Here is a 23,932-nt window from a genome sequence, read left to right as displayed (position 1 = left end):
CAGAAGGCACACCGAATCATAGACATAAAATAAAATATTATTACACTGCGTCTATGGGTTATACTTGAAATTACGTCATTCTCTCTATTTGTCTTTTAGATAACATGGCTGATTAGTGCATTTTATACTTCTTATTCATCGAAAAATCTTATGAATCTCAATTATCACAATCGTTTTTTTAGATTCGTTTCTACATATTAAATTCTCTATGACCATTAGTAGGTATTGGAATTTTTTTATACTGCCATCTAGTCTATTGATCACCACGATTTTTCAATTTGAAATACTTTTGTCAGTGACTTCTCAAGGATTGAAGGCCGAAATACCACTCCAAGTTTTGTCCTTATTGAATTTTTTCTTCAGAAAGTTATGCATGTCCACACAAAGCAGTTTATAAGTGTCTAATACATAACAGGCCAATTGCAAAGTCCCCGGTCTACCACAGTAAAACACATTTTTTTTTGCAAAATTCGATTTTATTATCCAACATAGTTGCCTTCGGGGGCGATACAACGATTAAAGCAATCTTCCAACTTTTCGATACCATTTTTGTGGTATGAATTTTCTTTCGCTTCAAAATAGGCCTCAGTTTCGGCGATAACTTCTTCATTGGCGGTAAATTTCTTTCTCGCGAGCATTCTTTTGAGGTCTGAGAACAGGAAAAAGTCGCTGGGGGCCAGATCTGGCGAATACGGTGGATGCAGAAGCAATTCGAAGCCCAATTCATGCAATTTTGCCATTGTTTTCATCGATTTGTGACACGGCGCATTGTCTTGATGAAACAGCACCTTTTTTTCTTCAAATGGAGCCGTTTTTCAACGATTTCATTCTTTAAACGATCCAATAACGCTATATAATAATCGCTGTTGATGATCTGGCCTTTTTGGAGGTAATCAATGAATATTATACCTTGCGTATCCCATAATACTGCCATAACCTTTCCAGCTGACTGTTGTGTTTTCCTAGCTTTGGATTCGGTTCATCGTGTGCAGTTCACTCATCTAACTGTCGATTGAACTCCGGGGTGAAATGATGGAGCCATGTTTCATCCATTGTCACATGTCTAAGCAAAAATTCAGGTTTATTGTACTTAAACAGCTTCAAACACTGCTCAGAATCATTAACACGCCTCTTTTGGGCGTCTATGCGTTCGCCGTTGATTTTCCTGGTGCAGACCCCGGAAACTCTTCATCAAGCTAAGATTTTGCTCCAATTATATTTTTTACCTTTAAAAAGCAATATGTTATCAGCACAAGAAATTTTTTTCCATCTTTTTTCAAATAACAAAAGTAGCTACACTCACAACGCAATATCTCACAAACTGATGGTCGGACTGCTGTCAAATTTTGACACGTATCGTTTGAAGGTTGGTACTAACTAAAAATCATATGGATTTAATACTAGCAACGCCATCTGATGTGCATCCGACCGGAGACTTTCCAATTGGCCTAATAATTCTCGATTTTCTCAATTTTTTTTTTAAAGATCCCGACTTTTGCCTATACGCGTAGGATTTCTCCTCGCCGTCGGCTTCTCACTCCCCGCTAAGAGGAACATTCACTGAATCCCAGATATTTAAAATATCAGAAGGGTAGAGCTCGGTCGTGTCCGGTCCTTGTGGTCCCCCTGGTTCTCGTCGAACTTCTGGTCCTCTTAAACGCGATCCTTCGACCTGTCCTTCGCATCCTAGGAATTTTCTCACCGTCCTTGCAGTACCTAAAAGAACAGCTTTTTGTATATTTCTCTTGAGATTTTTGGGTACTATTCCTGTTGTTGAGATGGTAATAGGAATAGTTCTAGTTGATATCATTTCCCACTGGCGCTTTATCTGAAATTCGAGGTCCCTATATTTTGAAATTTTTTCGACCTCTTTTTGACGCATGTTGTTGTTATTAGGTATTGCTACGTCGATGAGTATTGCTGCCTTTTGATGTTTATCAACTAGCAATATATCTGGCCTGTTGTGAGGGACTGTTTTATCAGTCAAAACTGTACGATCCCAGTACAGCTTATAGCGTTCGTTTTCCAGGATGGTCTCCGGGACCGTATTCTCGGCAAGTGATCTTTCAAAACGTATACGTTCATTCAGTGTAATAAGCACTGAAAGAACGTATACGTTTTGAAAGATCACTTGTCGAGAATACGGTCCCTGGTCGGTACTTGTAATATGGCATTTTTTCAGAATGAATTAGTTTTAATATGGTTGCCAATTCTTGGTGTAGTATCTTTCCTACTGCATCATGTCTCTCTTTGTATTCATTTCCTGCAAACATTTGACATCCTCCCGTGATATGTTGTATTGTCTCATTTGTTGGACACCCATATCGGCATCGATCGTCAGTAATAGTTCGATCCTTTATGATATGCCTGCAGTAATTTCTAGTTGAGATCACTTGATCTTGGATGGCTAAAAGAAAACCTTCCGTTTCTGGGTACATTGCACCTGATGTGAGCCAATAGTTCTATGCTTCAATGTCGACATGCACCTGGTTCACCTCGTTGAAATGTCTTCCATGCAGGGGCTTCTCTCTCCATCTTTCCAGTTTTTCTTGGATTGTCTGGTGGTTGTATGACAATTGCTCCTTGTGCAGTTGTAAAGGTGTTGATTCGTCTGCTTCACACAGTATTTTGTAGAACTCTGATGTACTTGCTTGATCTCTGAAGTATTCCCGTAGGCTTTTTATCTGCCCACTAGCAAGTTCCATGATGTCCGTAAGACCTCTGCCTCCTTTATTTCTCGGCAGTGTAGTCCTCTCAGTGCTGCTTTTCGGATGGTGCTTCTTTGCTTTTGTCATCAACAAATTATTATTATTATTATTTATTATTTACCTAAATATCCATAACGTAAAACGTAGTTTTATTTAAGCTTTCAAATCTTCTTATCGCTTCACCTTTTATTTAGTTTTTCAGTGGCATGTAGCTGGAGTGAAATTCCAAGCGTTCCATTACTTCCAGGAGATGTTGAGTTCTTCTGGATATTCCCAGTTTCTTAATTATCCAATTTTTCACCTGACCTCCTTCGTTTCTGATGCAAAAATAGTCGGAATCGGGGGCAATCGATGGAAAATGAATGAATAACGCGTTCCCAAATCGACGTACTGTGTCTATAGCGTCACGACGTCCTGCCACGTGCCCCAGTTCTAATACGCCGTCGCCGTTGTTTTCTAGTAGACGTCGCTGATGACCCAATGAACTTGCTCCAGTTCAAACCCTTCTGAAGTTCAATTTGACCGTTTATCCGAATGCGGTATTCGTCGTCGATGCTCTTCCCGGTTTTCTTGAGATGAAAATGATTTAGTGGTTTTGTTTTATTTGAATTGGATAGGCGAATTTTAGCAGGTAATATTCGTTATAATTTTTTAATCGACATTAGCTGTGTGGCTATGCTGATTTCAACATTTAGTATAGGATAATGCATTTTCCAAGGATAAACTTGCAGTTTAGTCTTTTATTTTCTCTAATTCTGTGGTTATTCCGTTCATTCTTCCACATCTTGTAGAACAAGATCGTGCGAGAATATATCAGAAACGCACAGTTTTCATGGTTATATTTTATTATTCTATGTTGGTACTCCGAACTTTCCGCCACGGCTTTATCTGTCAATTCATCAATTTGCCTTAAAGAAATCAGTTCTGCCAACAAACATTTTTCAATGCAAAAATCACTAAATTATATTTATGGAAATATTTCATTAATTTCAATGAAAATGCAATGAATTAGAGAAAATAATGTATAATACTCGTACAGAAGGCTCATTCTACCACTCGTTCATTCCAAAACTCGCCACTTCGTGGCTCGTTTTTGAATTTTGAACTCGTGGAAGAATATCAATGCCTTCTGCACTTGTATTATAAATAACTATTCCGGCTTACGTCAATATATCCTGTTTTTCCTTTTCTATACTGTTTCAAATTTCAAATGAATTCAAGTAGATGTTTTCTACATATCTTCTGATTTCAGGAACTCTTATCGTCATAATCCATCAATATGAATGATAAACCTTTGTATTTTTTCTGACTTTTCAATAGATTTTCACAGATCACATCCACTAAAAAATCGTTCTATATTGAACTATCTCTTATGTCGTCTGAGAATAGTTATTTATAATACAAGTGCAGAAGGCATTGATATTCTTCCACGAGTTCAAAATTCAAAAACGAGCCACGAAGTGGCGAGTTTTTGAATTAACGAGTGGTAGAATGAACCTTCTGTACGAGTATTATACATTATTTTCTCTAATTCATTGCATTTTTATTGAAATTAATGAAATATTTCCATAAATATCCTTTAGTGATTTTCGCATTGAAAAATATTGGTTGGCAGAACTGATTTCTTTAAGGCAAATTGATGAATTGACAGATAAATCCGTGGCGGAAAGTTCGGAGTACCAACATGTAATAATAAAATATAACCATGAAAACTGTGCGTTTCTGATATATTCTCGCACGATTTTGTTCTACAAGATGTGGAAGAATGAACGGAATAACCACAGAATTAGAGAAAATAATATTATAACCATCATATTGCATAGCTCTACACGTAGGTATTGTCAGATATCCGTAAACAATCATGGTTAGGACATTTGTGTGAAAAATATCGATTTTAAATAATGCATAATGTGGTAATAATGTCAATGTTTTATCTTCCATATATTAATATATATCCATATAAAAATTAATTGTATCTCTCAGTTTTCCTCGAAGAAACAGGTTTACGAGAGCTGACTTTTTTACAGACATTTTTAGTTTTTAATTTAAGCTTCCATCAACTACTGTAATACGCAACAAAACCTCAAGACAACTAGTTATTCGAGACCACTTTGCTACTGCCCATCAAATCGTTAAAGGGTTTGCAGAAGACGACAGGACTATTACCATGTGTACCTACACATGGTAACATGTTCACCTTTTCATTCCAGGCAATATGATAGCTGCGTGTTTTTAGGACGATGTCCTATAAAATACCTTACTGCCTTAGGAACTCTTATCGTCATAATCCATCAATATGAATGATAAACTGTTTGATTGTCTCAGTCTTTACTTGTCGGAAATTCATCTTGATGATTAAAAAGTAAAATAACTTATTTCCGCTTTATATATTTATTTTCACAACAATTGTTTCGTCATGATAACATGACTTCGTCAGGTGAGCATGGTAACTCAGTTACCATGCTCACCTGACGAAGTCATGTTATCATGACGAAACAATTGTTGTGAAAATAAATATATAAAGCGGAAATAAGTTATTTTACTTTTTAATCATCATGAATGATAAACCTTTGTATTTTTTCTGACTTTTCAATAGATTTTCACAGATCACATCCAATAAAATCGTTCTATATTGAACAATGTCTTATGTCGCCTGAGAAAATAATATAACCATCATATTGCATAGCTCTACACGTAGGTATTGTCAGATATCCGCAAACAATCATGGTTAGGACATTTGTGTGAAAAATATCGATTTTAAATAATGCATAATATGGTTATAATGTCAACGTTTTATCTCCCATATATTTTTGCGAAAACTTAATTGTATCTCTTAGTTTTCCTCGAAGAAACAGGTTTACGAGAGCTGCCTTTTTCACAGACATTTTTAGTTTTTAATTTAAGCTTCCATCAACTAGTGTAATACGCAACAAAACCTTAAGACAACTAGTTATTCGAGACCACTTTGCTACTGCCCATCAAATCGTTGAAGGGTTTGCAGAAGACGACAGGACTGTTACCATGTCTACCTACACATGGTAACAGGTTCACCTTTACATTCCAGGCAATATGATAGCTGCGTGTAATATTCACGATGTCCTATAAAATACCTTACTGCCCTATCAATATCTCCATCTCCCCGTTTTTCTTCAGCAAATGAAACTACAACCCTATATGTCTCGTTGAATCATGGGATTTATAAAGGGTTTTGAATAGCCTACTATCTGGACAGCTGTCATTTTGAAGCTCTCATTTTTGGCAAGTAAAAGTAAGCCATTACTAAAAATGGAAGGATACATGTTTCAACAACGCATTGAAATTTTTGGAGTAACATCTCGCTAAACTAAAGCACTTTTGGGTCGTCGTGAGGCACCTTCTTGGCCGGCAATAATGAAACTGGTAAAAAATTTGAGCTGTTGGGAAAATTTAGGGATGTGAATAATCGAAAACGATGATATAGACTGTAGTGTTGACGAAAGCTCAGGTTTGTTAATTCCTCGTCGATCTTGGGAAAAAGGCATTTCACAAACGACATTTCACAGTATTTTGCATAAAGGCATAGGTCTTAAGACTTTCAAAGTTCAGTTAACCCAAGAATTCGGTCACTACCAATATCGTTCGTATCTTCGCTGATTGAGTCCTTGAAATCAAATTTTTATTCCTACGAAATATAAATACAATTTCAATCATACAATCTGCAAATTATTTTCCTTCCATGTGAGGATGGATGCACCTAAGTAGCAGCTTGTGTCGTGCTCTCCATCTTCCATTCGGGGTCTTCAAAAATATTACAAGAATTAAATATTGCAGGACCGAGACTAAACATACTTTTTTTTTACATCCAAGCCAAACATTTAGTCTGATGATCCTTTGAGCAAAATATAGTAACAAAAATAGAGAGAGAGAGAGAACTCAAGAAGAAAAACCACAAGCTGCCACTCTCACAGCCACTTCCAATCAACCAAATAAGTTGAAAATTTCTCTATTGAGCATGATGAAAGCTTTGATTGAGTTTTTGTATACATTGAAATTTGAAATATTCCTTATGGTAACTGGTAAGAGATTAAAAAGTTTGTGGCCGTGATAGAAAACACACCTCTGTGTGTGACTCTTTTTGAAGGATGGTAGAGTTAAGCATGAATTTGTCACGAATCGTGTAAGTTTCCCCTTTCTTCCTGAAGAACAGATTTGTTCTTGAATACCCAGAGTAAACACTGGTTTATATAGAGATCTCTTACCTTCAGTAACTGAGTTTCTCTATACAGATATTCCGTGGGAAACAATCTCGGTTTTCTTAACAAAATTTTTAATATTTTGTTCTGAGTCACCTGGAGGACGTTCAGGGAATTATTGAAATGCAGCAAAATGATCCGGATTTTCATCATCTTCATTGATGAGGCCCATTTTCACCTCGAAAGCAAAGTTATTGAGCATAATTGTCCCATTTTGTGCTCGAAAAATCAAAGAATAATTGTTGAAAAGTCTCTCCATCCTCAACGTGTCACTGTTTGGTGCAGTTTTGGGCTGATGGTGTGATTGGATACTTCGAAAATGAGTCTGGTGCCGAGCTATGATCAATGATCTTTTATGGTCGGAATTGGAAGACATTGCTGTGGATGACGTTTATTTCCAACAAAAAGAAGCTACCTGCTACGTATCACACAAGCAACGAAACTATCGCAATTTTGTAAGAAAAGCTTTTGCTTGGAGAGGTGATCACAAATGACCACCGAGATCTTGTAACTCTTTCTTTGGAATCAAGTGAGAGTTGAAATCAAGTAGACAGGTCTATGTCAAAGCTGCATAATCGATTCAAGACCTTAAAGATGGAATTCTTGAAGTTATCGAGGACTTACTGCCTCAAAGGTGCGAATTGGTCATGTATAAGTTCATGAAAAGGATATGGTGCTGCAAAAGTAGGTGTGGCGGCCATTTAGCTGATATCATTTTCCATCCTAAATGGCATACCTTCCTCTTTACAATGAAATGAACATCCATTGATTTCTCTTCAAATATACACTTTTTTTATATCAAAATGAAAACCCTTATTGGAAAACCCCTTATGACAGATATAATCTGTTCTCTTTTTTCTATTCATTGATCGTTGTACTCCTCGGTGCTTTGTAAAAAGAACCTACTATCAATTTTTTTTGCGAAAAACCAAAAATTACCAAATTTCTTCTTTCTTTTTTAATTCGCCAATAAAAAATATTCACTTTCTTCCATGTAGATTATTATTTAAAGAAATTATATGAAAACCCCATAAAAATCGGTTATTTGTAAGAAGAATTTGAACTGAGCAACCACGTGGCGGTGTTCCCGCTCAACAAATATTTTTAGATATTTCATTTACCTTTAATAATTTTAGTATTTTTGAAAATGTAATTTATAGAAATACGAAAAAAAAGTAGTATAAGTTTCTCGTTAACATTGTTTGAGTTCGATTCTTATCTTAGACATAAAAGAATGATCGAATCTAGTAATATTATCCCGCTCTTCATTTTGGGGCTTTTCCAGTGATTCCTTGTGGATACTAATTACTAACCTATCTAGAGACCGCACTTAGTGAATAAGGGCTAGAAAGATTTTAGATTTTCTTATTTTATTAGGTTTTTGGCACAGATTCCTTGATAATTCCAAGGTTATTTTTATTTTCAATCATATTTTCAATTCTGGGAAGGATAATTCCAGGACTCGAACCCGCAACCTCCGAATTACTAGTCCAATGCTCTACCTCTGACTCCCGATCGAGGAGGTTATTTTTCCGAAAATGAAAAATTGACAGTATGCCATGATGTTATTGTAATTAATTCAAAAACGTTAGAAACCCATCATTGCTGGTTCATCCTTGAAAAAAAGAGACTAATCGCTCTGGCCAATGAGTGGAATTTAGTGGAAATGAAGGGGCAATGAGGAGAAATGAGAGGCAGTGTGGGGAAATGAGAGGGCAATGATGGGTAATGAGGGGAAATGAAGGGGCAATGTGGGGAAATAAAGGTAATTCTGGGGAAATGAGAGGAATTAAGTGAACTTTCTGGGGAAATAAGGAAATTTTTTCTCGAAGGGGCAATTTAGTGTAAGGATTTCAGTGAGTGAGAGATCCATCGTTATCTCTCTTATCCATGTAATCTTCAGTGATGTTGCCATGTTGTGCAATGGAAACGAAACACGTAGAATTTTGAATCACCATATTTATTTTTCGTTTTTTAGTACGGTAATTGACATTTTTTTCGGATAAAAGGTTGACATGACGTATGTTTGAAATATTACGTTTTAATGATATTACATGAAAAATAATCAAGAATCAATCAAGAAAAATCACCCATTAAAATTTTTTTTTCGAATGCATCGTTTTATTATTGACAAAAATGAACAAATAGATTAATCTAAGCAACAAATGAGACACGCTCAATTGGCGTAGCACAAGTGAATTTCGAAATTGGCACATCTGAGATCTACCAGCTCTGAATTCAACGAGCGGTTTCTAATTATAAGATAATCGCGCAATTAAGACTCCTATAATTAAATGCCGTGTTACAGCGTGGCGTTTTATCACCAATACAGTCTTCCTCTGAAATATCGAAATATCTTCAGCTGACGGCGGATCGCCAACCGGTCCTGCGAACATTTGTGTCAAGGATGTCGGATTCAATTTGGTGAATGTTGGGTAAACCCATCAAAGTACGCAGTATTATTTTTATTCAAATCTTTATTGTGTGTGCGTTTCTGCCGAAATCGAATGGGTTGGGAAATAGGATTCATTCATATTTATGGGATTTTAAGTTTTTCGACAACTATCCGGTGAGAACTGAGCTTGGACGTTTCGAGATTTATTCTCACCAGGTCGAGGGATCCGAACCGTGTCCAAAATTTATAGCCACCTATATAGACACATGGCGTCTTGTGACCTCTTTGGGAGGCAGTATTTCAGAGCATACCAAAAATTCGTTGTTTATTTCACAGTATCATTTACACCTATATTTTTCATAAATATATTTTTTTTTATTTCTTGTATTGTTTTTACCGCGATTTGTGAAAAAAAATTCAAAATTCAAGTTGGGTGAAGGCTGTTCATTTATTAGGTGTACAACTTTGCTTCACCATTTTGCAATAGATGGCTGTAGCGATAAGTGGTACTCGAAATAAATAGATCGTAGATGTCATACAATAAGCTAAGGTATTTGTAAACATAACGCCATCGAAATATTAGTTGACTTGTGTCTGCATCATAAAGTTATTCTCTATTAAACATGTCAACTCATGAGGCAAATTCTCGTCATTTGCGGGAAGTTTTAATTTGCTGCTTTAATATGAAGAAATCGACTCATCGAATGCTCTCAAATACCTATGGCGGGGCCGCTATCACCGAAAGAACGTGTCGAGAGTGGTTTCAACGCTTCAAGAATGGTGATTTTGACGCCGAAGACCAGCATGGCGGTAGAAGAGAGAAGGTTTGCGAAGATGCAGAATTGGAGGTATTACTTGATCAAGATTCGTGTCAAACGCAACAAGAATTGTGAGTGACTCAAAGCCTGAAAGTCAATGGAATGATGCAGAAACAAAGAAATTGGGTGTCGTAGGAGTTGAAGCATGAGATGTTGAACGACCTTTGTTTGCTTGTTAATAGCTGCTTGCAAGGCAAGGTTTATTACGATAATCCCAAGCATAGAAAATAATGGGGATATCCCGGCCATGCTTCCACGTCGACGGCCAAACCGAATAATCACGGTTCCAAGATCATGCTCAGTATTTGGTGGGACAAGCTTGGCGTTGTGTATTATGAGCTGTTAAAACCGACTGAAACAATCACAGGCGAACTGAGAAAACTGACGAGCGAGCACACAGGACATTGTCCTTTGAGGCATCATCTGAAAAACATGAGAAAAGCGTCTGTTGCTTCTGTCAAGAAGCCACAGAGATAGCCAAATAAGTTGTTCACCGGAAAAGGCTACAATACCTTTGCTCTTTGTTTCTAAAGTCCGAACAAGTAATGGATGTAGCCCCCAGAAAGGTGATAAAGTTCACTGATGATTGGCTGACTGGTGAACAGCGCGGGGATGCACAATAGATCTTTAGGTTAAGGTGTTTGCGAGATCGAGTGATCTTCCGCTCCTTCCCTAATTTAATCTACTGACAAGTGAATGCGAAGCAAATTCGGGCAAATTTGGTTGCAAGTCACCAGCTCAAGTCAGACCAATCCAGCACTCTTACCTTTTTTCTATTATTAATCTGCCCAAGATCAACCATCTGAGGATAGTGCTGTGTCGGGTTGCTGAAGTAGTAGGTTCATTGAGAGATGTTTCAAGAAGAGACGAATGAACATTATACGTTGATAAAATGTCGAAATTGGATGCTTTCGTGTTCAAAATGAAAAAAATGTCACAAAATATTGGAAAATTCCACCTTCTCATTCTCAGAAATAGTTTTGCAGCACTTAGACACCAGCCGTCATTGGAGAGAACTGAAGGATGTATATCAGAAATCGAATATATTGATAACTATCAAGTGGTTTGTCCAATTATAGCAGAGCTTTGCACATTGCTTTATGTGTGTTTGTATTTGAGTTGAACAACCTCCGAATGCAACATTAAAAAGTCAATGAAAGTTCTCAGTAGCAAAGCAATGTAATATTTAGTGAAAGACAATAGTAAATTCAGTGATAAAACAAAACAACAGTTCAATGGCTTCCACGTTAATTGCGTACTATTTAGACGAACTTTTTTTTTACGTTTTGCTCCCATGTTTCGTTGACGCATCGTCTAATTTAGACCTTCACTCTTTCGGTGGTCACGTGCTTGTTAGCTTCAACTCTTTGAAATAACACGACAAACAAAAGTTTGAAGGACAAGACATCTAATAATTCACATCCAGTCGTGATAAGACTCGATCTTGAAAAAGGTCATACAAGACCTACAATGTTTCTCGGCTGTATGACAAGTGGCACTGTCATTCTGAAACTACTTGTCGTTGATATATAGTTATTTATAATACAAGTGCAGAAGGCATTGATATTCTTCCACGAGTTCAACATTCAAAAACGAGCCACGAAGTGGCGAGTTTTGGAATGAACGAGTGGTAGAATGAGCCTTCTGTACGAGTATTATACATTATTTTCTCTAATTCATTGCATTTTCATTGAAATTGATGCAATATTTCCATAATTAGTGATTTTTGCATTGAAAAATGTTGGTTGGCAGAACTTATTTCTTTAAGGCAAATTGATGAATTGACAGATAAAGCCGTGGCGGAAAGTTCGGAGTACCAACATAGAATAATAAAATATAACCATGAAAACTGTGCGTTTCTGATATATTCTCGCACGATTTTGTTCTACAAGATGTGGGAGAATGAACGGAATAACCACAGAATTAGAGAAAAAATCTTTCAATTTTAATACAAAAACTGTTTCATCATAACATGAAAGCGTTCCCCATTCACCTTGATTGCTTAACTTGAAGAAATATTAATTTCTCCAAACCACAATACACACATTGCTTTGTCATGAATCATTCTTGGTTTTTTTGAGTCTTTAAATCCGGTAGTTCTTCCTGTTCTATCACTAAAAATGAGTTTGTGCACAAAATCTGTATGCACTTCTAATTATTCGAGGATCCAATTGGTAACGTTGATTTTTCTTCATGCTAATTAACTCTTATATGTCACCTACCAATCTGTTGAGAAATGATCAATGTATTATTGAATTTATATTCAATGGTATTCTGTTATTGATCTTTGTCAATAAAACAAAGGTGCTAAAGCACAAAACTGTAACGATAAACTTGGTTATTCAGTTGAATTATAGATGTTATTGAATGATTGCGTTGACAAATTCAAACCATTTTTGATCCTCAATCTTAGTGGGATATTATCACAAGTCAAATTAACGATCATAAATACTAATCCGATGAAGAATTTGTTTCGAACTCTGAGAAATGCGAGATCGATATTGTGTGATATGATTATAATTATAGACAAGTACAGAAATAATGAACTATTAGCTAATGTTAAAGGACCTCTCAGTCTCTTATCGAATATCTTCAGTCTTCAACGAGGCTGTTGTAACAGGGAGTGTCGCTTTATTCCATTAATCTTTGACTAAGGTAATAACAAAGTCTGAGGAAATATTGAGAGTTAATCGGACCTTTGACCCACTATTTCTAGGGCAAGAGCTTTTTTATTTTTCATCATGGAAATGAATGGGTTCGGTGTTACAGAGTCATTAGAACAAAATGAAATTAATGATATTATATTGGCATAAAGGACCAGGCTCCTAGATGTATGAAGAATGATTACAAGTCAATTTTAAATGTTAGTATTTGTTTGTAGACCGTTATGCTTTAAATGAACTGCTGGCTCCAAAGTTATTGGATGTTCAAACTAGACATAGCAATAAAGATTGCAAATGTAATATTATCATATTGCTTTTGAATCAGGGAACAATTTGAATAGTATTTTCCCTACTTTGAAGCTAAAAGAGCTATTTTTCTTTGATCGCTAAATTTTTTAGGTGAATTTAGGCCTAGGGGTATTTATCGTTTTTACTCATGAGTTGATTGACTTTTTAGAAAACGTATCTTTTTAGCTGTTTTGGTCATGCAATGTTTTATTTTTTTTATTAGTTTCTTATTTTTCTATCTGGACTACAGGACAAATCATGACATCGATGAAGAAGAAATGGAAGATCCAGGTTCTTAATGCACATGTAAAACTTTAGGTTCTACTCATATCGCAAGCATTTTATGGTTTCCGGAATACTCGGCTTATTACCTGAATACGAAGAGCACTAGTTTGAAATATTGAGAATATTCCATAGAAAATGCCGGGATATTCAATTTCTCAGTTTGACCGGGCCACAATAGTAGCTCTACATCAAGAAGCTTTGTCCACGGACTTCAGTTCAGCGTTACCCGGAGACCAGTTCCTGGTCGACCCAAAGTATCTTCTGCAGGGGAAGATCATTTTATCGCAAATTTTACTCGAAGTAATATCGAACGGTACCTCTAAAAGCTCTTTGAAGTCATTTTTTGAGGGAGACGGTTGCATTCTTCAAATTTAAGGGCAAGAAGACCTTTAAGTGTACCTAGGTCCTAGGCTATCATCTGGATATAGAGCTAACCGCCGGCAATGGACAGAACACCACCAAGACTGGCTTTTACCACAATGGCGTACTTTTTTCGGACGAGTCACGATTCGGTATATAAAGTGACAGTCGACGAGAAAAGGTTTTTGAGAGGTCCAGGCAGACTAGAGGGACTCAATTTTGCCCGAGAAGTTGTGCCTTTTCAAGGCGGATCAATAATGTGCTGGGGGGTAAAATGTTCGGTGGCCGTACTCTTATTATTATCGTTGAATGATCGATGGCTGCTGCCATTTACGTAGAAAACATGATTGAACCAATCATTGCTCCTCGGCGCATCAAATTTGGGGATAATTTCATTTATCAGGATGATAATGCCCCACCACACCGCACACGAAGGGTTCAAAACATTCTTCAAGAGAACAATATCCAGAGAATGAACTGGCCAGCATATTCGCCAGACATGAATCCAATTGAGCACTATGGGATTACTTAGGGAGAGCAATATCCAATCGCCCAAACTCACCTTTTCATTTCATTAATGCCTTGATTCGTGGGATGCCTAGGCGTTTTAAGCAGTTAATTGAAAGAAGAGGTGGTAATACGCACTATTGAATTTGGATTTAGTTGTGGAATAACTTTAATTAATCAAAAATAAATGATCGATAAATTTAAACATTTTCTCATTTCTTCTATTTTGTCTCATCCTGCATTAAGCAGAGTAACAAAGATTTTCTATATTTTAGATGAAATAGAGGAAAATATTCATCTCATTTCCAGAACATAGATTGTTTATTTATGGAGAAACCTTGGGGGACAATACTTTTGACGATGTGTGTATAAATATTAATTTCTATTGATCAATTGAAATTTTTTCTCAACCTTGTTTTAATATTTTTATCCTGGCTCTCCTAGGCCTATGCAGGATCTGTCAAAAGCTTAATGGCGAAAAGTATGAATACATGCTTTGTTTGATTGGTTCTATTTAAATATTACAACGATATAGATCGAAAGGAATCGTATCCAGCTTTTTTTTAAGCACTCATTTCGTTATTCACGTCTGCTTTCTTTTTCTCTGAAGAGAATAGTTAGTGAATTTTTGAAAGAATTGGAGATATTTTATTCGGAGGTTTGAGCCACTTCGCTTAAGATTCACACCATTGTTTTTCTCTAATGTTTTTATATTATTTTCTGATATGAAAATGTTTAAAAACTCCAATATGAACAATCAAATCAGAAATACTATTACGTCAATGATTGAATCTCAATTCGTTGGACGTTGAAAATCAAATGAGCCGGTTTGCCACAGTGGCATCACATGGTGATCAAAATCATCGACGCTTATTGAATCAGCGCTCTCTATTATTTAATAATAATTTTTTTATATCGCTAGATGAAAATCAGCATATTTTAGAACTCAGCCTATTGTGTGCGATTGGAAACCCTTGCAGTCATCAGGAGAAAATTAGTAGGCGTTCCTTGTAAGGCATCCTGCGTCTCCTTCTCTGTGACTGTTTCCTGTCGTTCCGCTAATAGCTCTTTTTTCTTCGTCTTAGCCGTAAACCTCAGGAATCAACTTGATCTTGGACTAGTTTCCATTCCGTAACCATTGTTTGTCGTGGAAGTGCAGAACTATGATGAAAAAGCGTTGGTGGGGATACCATGGAAGATCAGAGCACGACTTGCATCTCGGCAAGGAGCGAGGAGGCAGGGACGAAGAATGGGAATGGTGTCAGCTCGCTGTATAATGCGGTTACACAAACTCAACACTTAAATGGCACGCAGCTCTTCGGCAACTAGGCGGTTATGACATCACGCACCGAAATTTACCGCGTTGCCGGTTTGACGATGTTTTGCCATGCATAACATTATTCACTTTTCGCCTATAATGTAGGTAGAGTGGTGACATGATTTGGAGCAACAAGTTGAAAGAAGGTTGTCACGTAGAGGTATGATGGAATTTATGAAAAATGTAACACACCTCGGATAAGAAGATGAAATTAACATACAAATGACCTGCATTTGGTTTATTTCATGATGTGTTGGAACACCACGAATTTCCAACACGTTTACACAATCATGAAATGATTAAGATGTTCTCTAAGTTATACCAGAAATCTTGCACATTCCCTTTAGCAATATGGGTACAAGATTAGAAGATTCTGTAAAACCTGCTTCTCTATAGTAGGTACATTATTGTTATATTCGTTGACGTATAAAAAAGATATTTGAGAATTATTTTTACAACAACACTTCTGGTAAATCTCGCCATGGTTTTGCTGGCTGATGCGTAGTCTTGGTGAAATTTTGAATAATGGTAGTGCATACTTGTAAAGGCGTCAGCCTCTAATTTCAACATATTTGGTGATCTGACTTCAAATAACCAAACATCCAAAAGTATGAAACTTATCAATCTGTCATGACAATGTAAAACTATGACTTGCACTCTCTTCAGTTCTTGACTAGATACAAGGAAAATGTCCCTGGCATTGGAAAGAGAAATTTCCATTAAAATTTTTTTTTAACATGACAAAACATCTTTTTTTAGTGAAATATTAGCACATTTGCGATTTTCTTGTGTTAGGCACCTACTGTCAAAATAGTTGTTTCAAGGTGATAAGGATTATTGTGGCTTGATATCCTCTTGAAATCATATCTGACACAAAGGATGAGCGGCTTATCTTCTGCGTTGTGAGTGATGTGTAACACTTTGTATTTCTGGAGGCTTTCACGGCCAGACTGTTCAACATGTTGGGAAATTCTCTGACGTTTCGCCTAATACTTCGATAGACGTGTTAAGAGGTTTCTAGGTATTAAATTGTTACTCAACGCTGAATTTCACCTAGAAAGCTCTGAAGATGTCTACTGCAATAGTATCTAAGCCAAATGTCAGGTGTAAAACGGCTAAAAGTACGAAATTTTCCAACTCAGTTGATTGTCTTTTACTGAAATAACAGATGGCGCATCGAATTCATATCAGTCTATTGACGTTCAAAAAGTTACACATTAAAAGACGTATATGGAATGTAAATATGATGATGCTACAGTGTTGGGAAACAATTAATGTTTTTATTTCAATTCAGCTTACCGGTTGCGGTGATCTTAGAAAAAATAAAATTGAAAAATACTCATTGTAATGATATTCAATATTTCACATTGTATCATTTTCACTGTACATCATTGATATAACTGTTAAAGTGGCCAAACTAAATAAACAACCTAGTGGGACAAAATGGCGAAAGCGCATTTTGTTCTGTTTGAAACAATGTCTATATTAATGAATATTATGCATAAAATACAAAAAGATATACATTAGTTTCAATATATTGATATCTACATTTACAGGGTGTTTCCAAATTAGACGTGAACCTTGGAGTTTAGTGATAACCAAAAACCGATAGGTTACGAGATATTTAAGTTGTGGTTTTAAAAGATTTCTCACCTTACTTCATATTTTGCCAATTTTTCCTACGTTGATCAAATTTTATTATAATTTTGGATTATTTTCGTGGCCAGTGAGAAGTCCGGATCTAACACCGTTAAAATAGCCGTAGCAGCGAGAAGATTAAGAGTAAATTTCAGGCTGAAAATAACAACTGAAGAAATGAGAAAAAGGATAAATGTTTGTATAAGGAATGGTGGTTATCATTTCAAACATAATTTATGGATACATTTCATATTGAAATTTCGAGTTTAATTGCAATTAAAAAATATTCAACTCATAACTTTCTTTTCTTTGCATCAAAATCTGCTGAAACAAAACTAGTGCCTGCATTCTAACGAAAACTTTTTTAGGGAATAAAAAAGGAATTTGGCAAGTTTTCAGTTGTCATACATGAATTGTGGAATTCAAAAGTTAGAGGCAAATTTATATTAGAAATTTACAATTTTTTTCTTTATATACCAACTTTCAAATCATACTTATTCTTAATCAACATCTAATACAGCATAGTTTTGCTTTTTTCATACATATAATATCCTTTTCTGATGGAAATAATTCAAGATTTGAATCAAACTTGGTCAACGTAGAGAAAATTTTCGAAAAATGAAATAAGGTGAGGAATTTTTTTAAAAACACAAGAACTCAAATATCTCAGAAATGGTTGATTTTCGGTTATCAATAAATATGGCTCAATCGACAGCAATTGAGTGATATTAACACCTCCTTCACGTTTAATAGGAAAACACCCTGTATATAGGTTATGAAAATTGAAGTTTTTATCTAACTATTTGTCAATATTATGAATTTTCGTCAATTGAAGACAAATATTTGAAGTTCTATGTGAGTGACTACATATCTGTGAAAAAGTAGTTATTCCAAGCTTAAACTATAAAAAAAAACATTAGGAGAAGGAAACATGATACGAAATGATGCTTCATTGATTACCACATATCAAAAATTCTCCGTTGGATCATCCTGTGAGAGTGTCCTTAATATATCAACTCTCATACTTTCATCGTTGAAATACGCTTAGTGAGTCACGAAAAGACATTAAATATTTCACAATATCAAAGTTTGTACTTTCCCCCAATATCACGATTATCAATACCAATTGGCAACGCCGTCCATTGCCACAGAACCAGCAGAAAGTGCGAGTGTGAGCTGTCCCATTACCATTGACGAAACCATCGTAATTTCTCCAGACCAGACGTTTACAGATTCGCTTTTTACCGACGAAAATAAAACAATAACATTCTCAATTTCACTTTCATCGAATAGCCTACTTACTCGATGCAGCGTTTAAACGCCTGTCTGGTCACGTAAATCTCGGTTGTTTGGCAACAAGAAAATTAATGATGAATTAATTGGAATCCGAGAGGAGGAGAATTTGCATCATGATTATGGTTGAGATGTTGTGATCTGGGTTGCAGAAGTGGGCATGAGTTGGTGACTTACTTTTTGAATGAGCCCACTTGGTGTAATATTGAAACGCCAATCGTCTATACCTTTTTTTACCTTGAAACAAGAAGAATGGTGATTGTTTAGGATCATAGATGTGTTAATTTGTCTGACAGTTGGCCTTCATCGGATGGCCTGAGTAAGAAGAAGGGTTCGATTCTTTGGTTAATTTTTTTTGAAAAAGTAGTATAGAAACCGTGTCTGTGTACAGGGTGTTTCCAAATTAGACGTGAACCTTGGAGGAGATGTTAGTAATACGCACTCGCTGTCGTTTGTGTCATATTTATCGATATCTGAAAATCAACAGTTTCCGAGATATTTGAGTTCTTGTGGTTTTTAAGAGATTTTCCACCTTACTTCATTTTTCGTCAATTTTTGCTACGTTGACCAAGTTTGATTTGAATTTTCGATTATTTTGATCAGAGAAGGATATGATATGTATGAAAAAGCAAAACTATGCTGTATTAGATGTTGAAAAAAAATAGTATGATTGGAAAGTTGGTATATGAAGAAAAGAAAAATCAATTGATGATAACAAAATTATTTGAAAAACTCCAATTTCCTTTTTTATTCCCTGAAAAAATTTTCGTTAAAATGCAGTCACTAGATTCATTTCAGTAGTATTTTTTTTGAATAATCTTTTGAATATATAGGGGACATTTAAGCCCCATTTCCTATTGACTTTGAGGTGCTCTATCTCCTTTGAACAGTTTTTCTGTACTGCATCAGTCACCACTTAATAATAAAAATCATTGTATTGTATGGCATTATCATTAAAAATAATTGGATGCATAAATGTGTCATAAACTATGTTTAAATGTTAATAGAATTCCTACGAATTTATTGAAATGTTGAAATTTCTCTTTATGAATTATATTGTAGGTATACTTATTACGTGTTCCTTCAAGAACGAATGATACAACTATTCCTTTTCATCAATTCAATCCTTTGACTGCGATTATTATCTTAAATGCAGAACTAATTGAGAATTCTTAAGTTTTTATATCATTCAAGGAAAAGTGTTCAAAAAAAAATCTTTAAAGTTCATCATTTTCTCCTTTCTTACAAAATAATTCAATTTACCTTTTATATAAATAGTAAATGCATTGCTTGAGAAATTTAAGCTTATCCAAAATTGCATGTTCATGGTGTTACTATAACCAGAAAAATGAGTAGAATGAGGAAAGCACTGGCATGTTCATTCATGTTTACTCATAAACATTCTTGTGGTCTCCAAAGGTGCAATAGGCGCATAAACGACGAGTGCTCAAAAGCTCCCGACTTCACAAAAGTGCTTCTCTCATTTTTATCACTAGGTCATAAAAATTATTCTTGAATTCACAACATTGATGTTGATTCGATATAACCAAAACTACACGAAGTTTCACTTCTCATCATCTCATGGTGAATCATAATACCGGAATGAATTTTTAATGGAAATTTTCAGACGAAACCAATAATCGTTTAAATTTTTATAGACTCCGCGATATTACGATGTTTTCAAGTAGGCAACATAATGAAAGTGAATCGCAACATACATAATACTCGAAGCAGATGATGACTGAACCAGTTTGCGTGCTCCAGTTTATCCGAAATCGAAGTAATCTAATGTGTGTATTTCTATCGGTTTATCTTCAATAATGAGGATTAGCTATTAGAGTACGATTTTACCGCTAGGTGTTACACAATGTTTTCTCATCGCAATTAGTCGATTGATCGACGCTCCATAATTTGTCTTTTAATTATTCAAGTTTATTACCAGTATATTTCCGAAAGAAACAGAGGAAAACAGGATATTGAGACCAAAAGGTTTAACATATACGTTACCCCTTCCCTCGATTCTTCAGACCGAGAAAATGGCTGTTTACGTATGCGCCCAGGAGTGTCTCAAAATGAACATCAAGGGGGCGCATATCTACATCACCACGGACAGCCAAACCACGCTGAGATCCCTGGAATCGTGTTGCCAGGGGTCTCTGCTGACTTGGCCGTAACACCATAAAGCAACTAGCCAGAGGACTCTACTATGGCTACCAGGGCACTGTGGGGTTGAAGGAAATGAAAAAGCTGATAAACTTGCAAAAAGTGCATCAAGGTTAACACCTGCTGGACCTGAGCCTTTCTGTGGGCTAGGAAAAGACCAATATAAAGCTGCGGTCCAGCTATGGGAGTTGAACAACAGGATAATCCACTGGACTAACACTCCTAGACTTGTTCAGGCAAAGAAATTCGTGACGATTTCACCTACCTACGCCAAAAAGCTCTTGAAGCTGTCACGAGCCGAGCTTCGGGTGATGGTTGGACTGCTGACGGGGCACTGTCGGTACAAACATCATTTGTACCGTATGGGAAAGTCAACAGACGAGATTTGCAGGTTCTGTGGATCGGAAGCAGAAACAGCCGAACACATGGTATGCAAGTGTCCGGAGCTGGCTGGCCTAAGAACCATTCATATGGGTAAGCCGGTCCTGGATACCAGAGAGGTAACGGCCAAGGCCTCTAAGGAGGTTGTCAGTTTTATTAACGTCATTGACAACCTCCTTGAGTTTCTATGAATGAGTAGGGTAGAGAACAAAAGATCTGCTTGGTCGCAGTTCCCGGAAGGCTTACCGAACCAAAACGACCCCAGTTCAAATAATAATAATAATAATACGTTACCCCTTGGTATATTCGAAAGAACTGATATTCCTATGAAAATACTTATGATCTAACCTGAGTATACATACCAATTTTCATTAAAATAGCGAGAATTCAGGTTTACTCAATTTTTTGTATCCATATAATTTCATCAAAATAGGATGAATTTAGGCTGTTATAAGGATTTGGGGCCACAAACCTCACAAACATAGACAGACCCGGACCAGTATCATAATGAGATGGTCGAATTGAAAGCAGAAAATAATGTTTAATTTGTTGTTCAAATATTTTGGTCATTGCGAAAATGATCAAAAATCCTCCTTCTACCTTCGGTAGACTCGGAAGTCATTGGTTGGCTGTTATAAGGATTTGGAGCCACAAACCTTATGAAGATAGACAGACCAGGACCAAAATCACAATGAGATGGTCGAATTAAGAGGAGAAAATCATGTAGTTCAAATATTTTGGTCGTCCCAAAATTGATCAAAATCCTCCTTCTACCTTTGGTAGACTCGGAAGCCATTGGTACCTACACCTTCGCTATTGCAGGAATGGAAAGTTTGAAATAAATTGGATATTCATTGGATTCGATGTAGTATCTAAATTGGAAATATTTCAATATGGCTCTATCGATGCTAGAAGGTGGTCACTTTCGGGATGAATGCATTTTGGACCATTCTGAATAACTTCGCTTGGTGTCTATTTCTTGGTATACGCAAATCCTTAAAATAGCCTTGGACTTCATCAGGTTTTGTTGAAATTTGGTATAGGTATTGACATTGGGTTGGTTTCTTGAAAATTTTGAATTTTTTGATTTGCGTAAGCGCAAACGTAGAAATATGAGGTTGTAATGGTCGGACTTTGATGAAAGGATCCAGGCACCTGAATGTATGAAAAAATGGTTACCGGTTAATTTCAAATGTTAGTTTTGTTTTCTGTAACCTTTATGGTCTTATAAGAGGATTAGAAGAATCTGGTCAACGCTGGTTCTCAAGTTATAATAGGATGTTCAAAGTGGACAGTGGCAAAAGTTACAAATGTAATATTATCATGACTTTCGAACCAGGGAACATATTTGTCCCAAATTCATTGTCTACTGAGGGGATCTCGAAATCCCTTTGAGCTAGAAAAAAATGAATGGCACATTTTTGGGCCCGATTTTACAATTTAATGAAGAAAAATTGAAAGTAAAACTGAAAATATGGTCGGTCTGACAAAAACTTTCATTTTGTAATCACTGGTTTTTACTATTTTAACTGTTCGGTAGTAGAAATATTAGGATATAATTTTTCGCTAAACATAGAGTTGTGATTAGAAAAGAAAGAAGTTCAAAGAAAAATAACATCATATATATTTTCGATGGAAAAACACTGTATGAGAATACCGCGCAACGTGTGTATAGAAATTATTTCGCACTTGGCTGCTAATTGCCACCTTACGTTTCCAATTGCGCATACAAAATTAATTTATCCCAGTTTTTGTTGCTCGGGAAAATTTCAAAAATTTAAACCGCTCCACTTAAACCGATCGAAGTGCGCATCAGAATGTTTTGATAACAAGACACTTGAAGCTATTGAAAAATTACTGGCATCTCGATCCCCCATCAATTACTTAATACTACGCATCTTTCAGGCCATGCTTATACGCCGAAAATACTGAAAATAAACCGGGATAATCGATTGCCTGTACGTTTAAAGAGAGCAGGTTAAGCCGCATCAACAGCATCAGAACGTGGGAGAATAAATAATGCAAGATGTTTTTTACACAACTGTGTTATGGGGATATGCTAAGATAAAATTGAACGGAGTTTATTTGTTATTTGGAAGTAAATACATATCTGTTGGCTGGGAAACTAGGTGACCTGAATTTTCTGTATCCCGTTTGACCTGGTTTTGCTCCTTGTTCCTCCAAATGAGTGATTTGGAGATGAGGAGATTGTCGAATGTTTCCGGGGGTCTAGATTGAAGGGATTTGTTTTGGAGGTATGAAAAAAAAAGACAAAACTGACTATGGAGAATAAATTGTCCGAACTTGAATAATTTTATGATATGTAAAAACTTATCTGGAAAGTAAAGAAAACCGAGGACAGGTCTGACTTGACATGAAGAACTTATTCTGCATTCAAATTTGTTTATTATCTTCTGATTGCAATTCACGAATTATTTTGAAAATAAATGTCTTTATTCTTCTTACATCTTGACATTTTCTGCAAATAACCGATAGGATTGAAACAAATTTGTGGTTAGAAGAGTTATCACATCAGAAAAGCTTAATATTATTCCTACGAATACTACATACATAACTCAATTCTCGAATTAATCATTTCATCAAGGAATTCTACATACACACATTATGTGATACCTATCGAAATTTTATAAAAAAATTTCAAAATAATCTCACGAAAAGTATGGGTTAATCGAGGAACATATTTGGCTTCTGATGCACACACCTTGAAAATTTTAAATCTCTAGGACAGAATCGATTTTTCATTCGAATTCTTCAGCAAAGAGTCGAAAATAATCGTTCGACTCTACTCCCAGCTCCAAATTTGAAAATTATAAAAATTTGTGCAAAATGTAAAGTTGTTTGAGTGGTATAAGCACACAAAAA

The 23,932-nt window shown here is 35.9% G+C and overlaps 1 protein-coding gene across 3 annotated transcripts in view; it reads left to right on the top strand.

Moving 5' to 3' along the window:
* LOC123672019 (nuclear hormone receptor FTZ-F1) overlaps positions 1 to 23,932 on the top strand; it is a 159,534-nt gene that overhangs the window by 63,840 nt on the left and 71,762 nt on the right. The gene's annotated exons all lie outside the window — the stretch shown is intronic.

This window comes from Harmonia axyridis, chromosome 2 (genome assembly GCF_914767665.1).
Source record: "Harmonia axyridis chromosome 2, icHarAxyr1.1, whole genome shotgun sequence".
In the NCBI taxonomy this organism is placed as follows: domain Eukaryota; kingdom Metazoa; phylum Arthropoda; class Insecta; order Coleoptera; family Coccinellidae; genus Harmonia; species Harmonia axyridis.
Note: the sequence above shows the minus strand (reverse complement) of the source record. Positions and strands in the feature narration are given on the sequence as shown.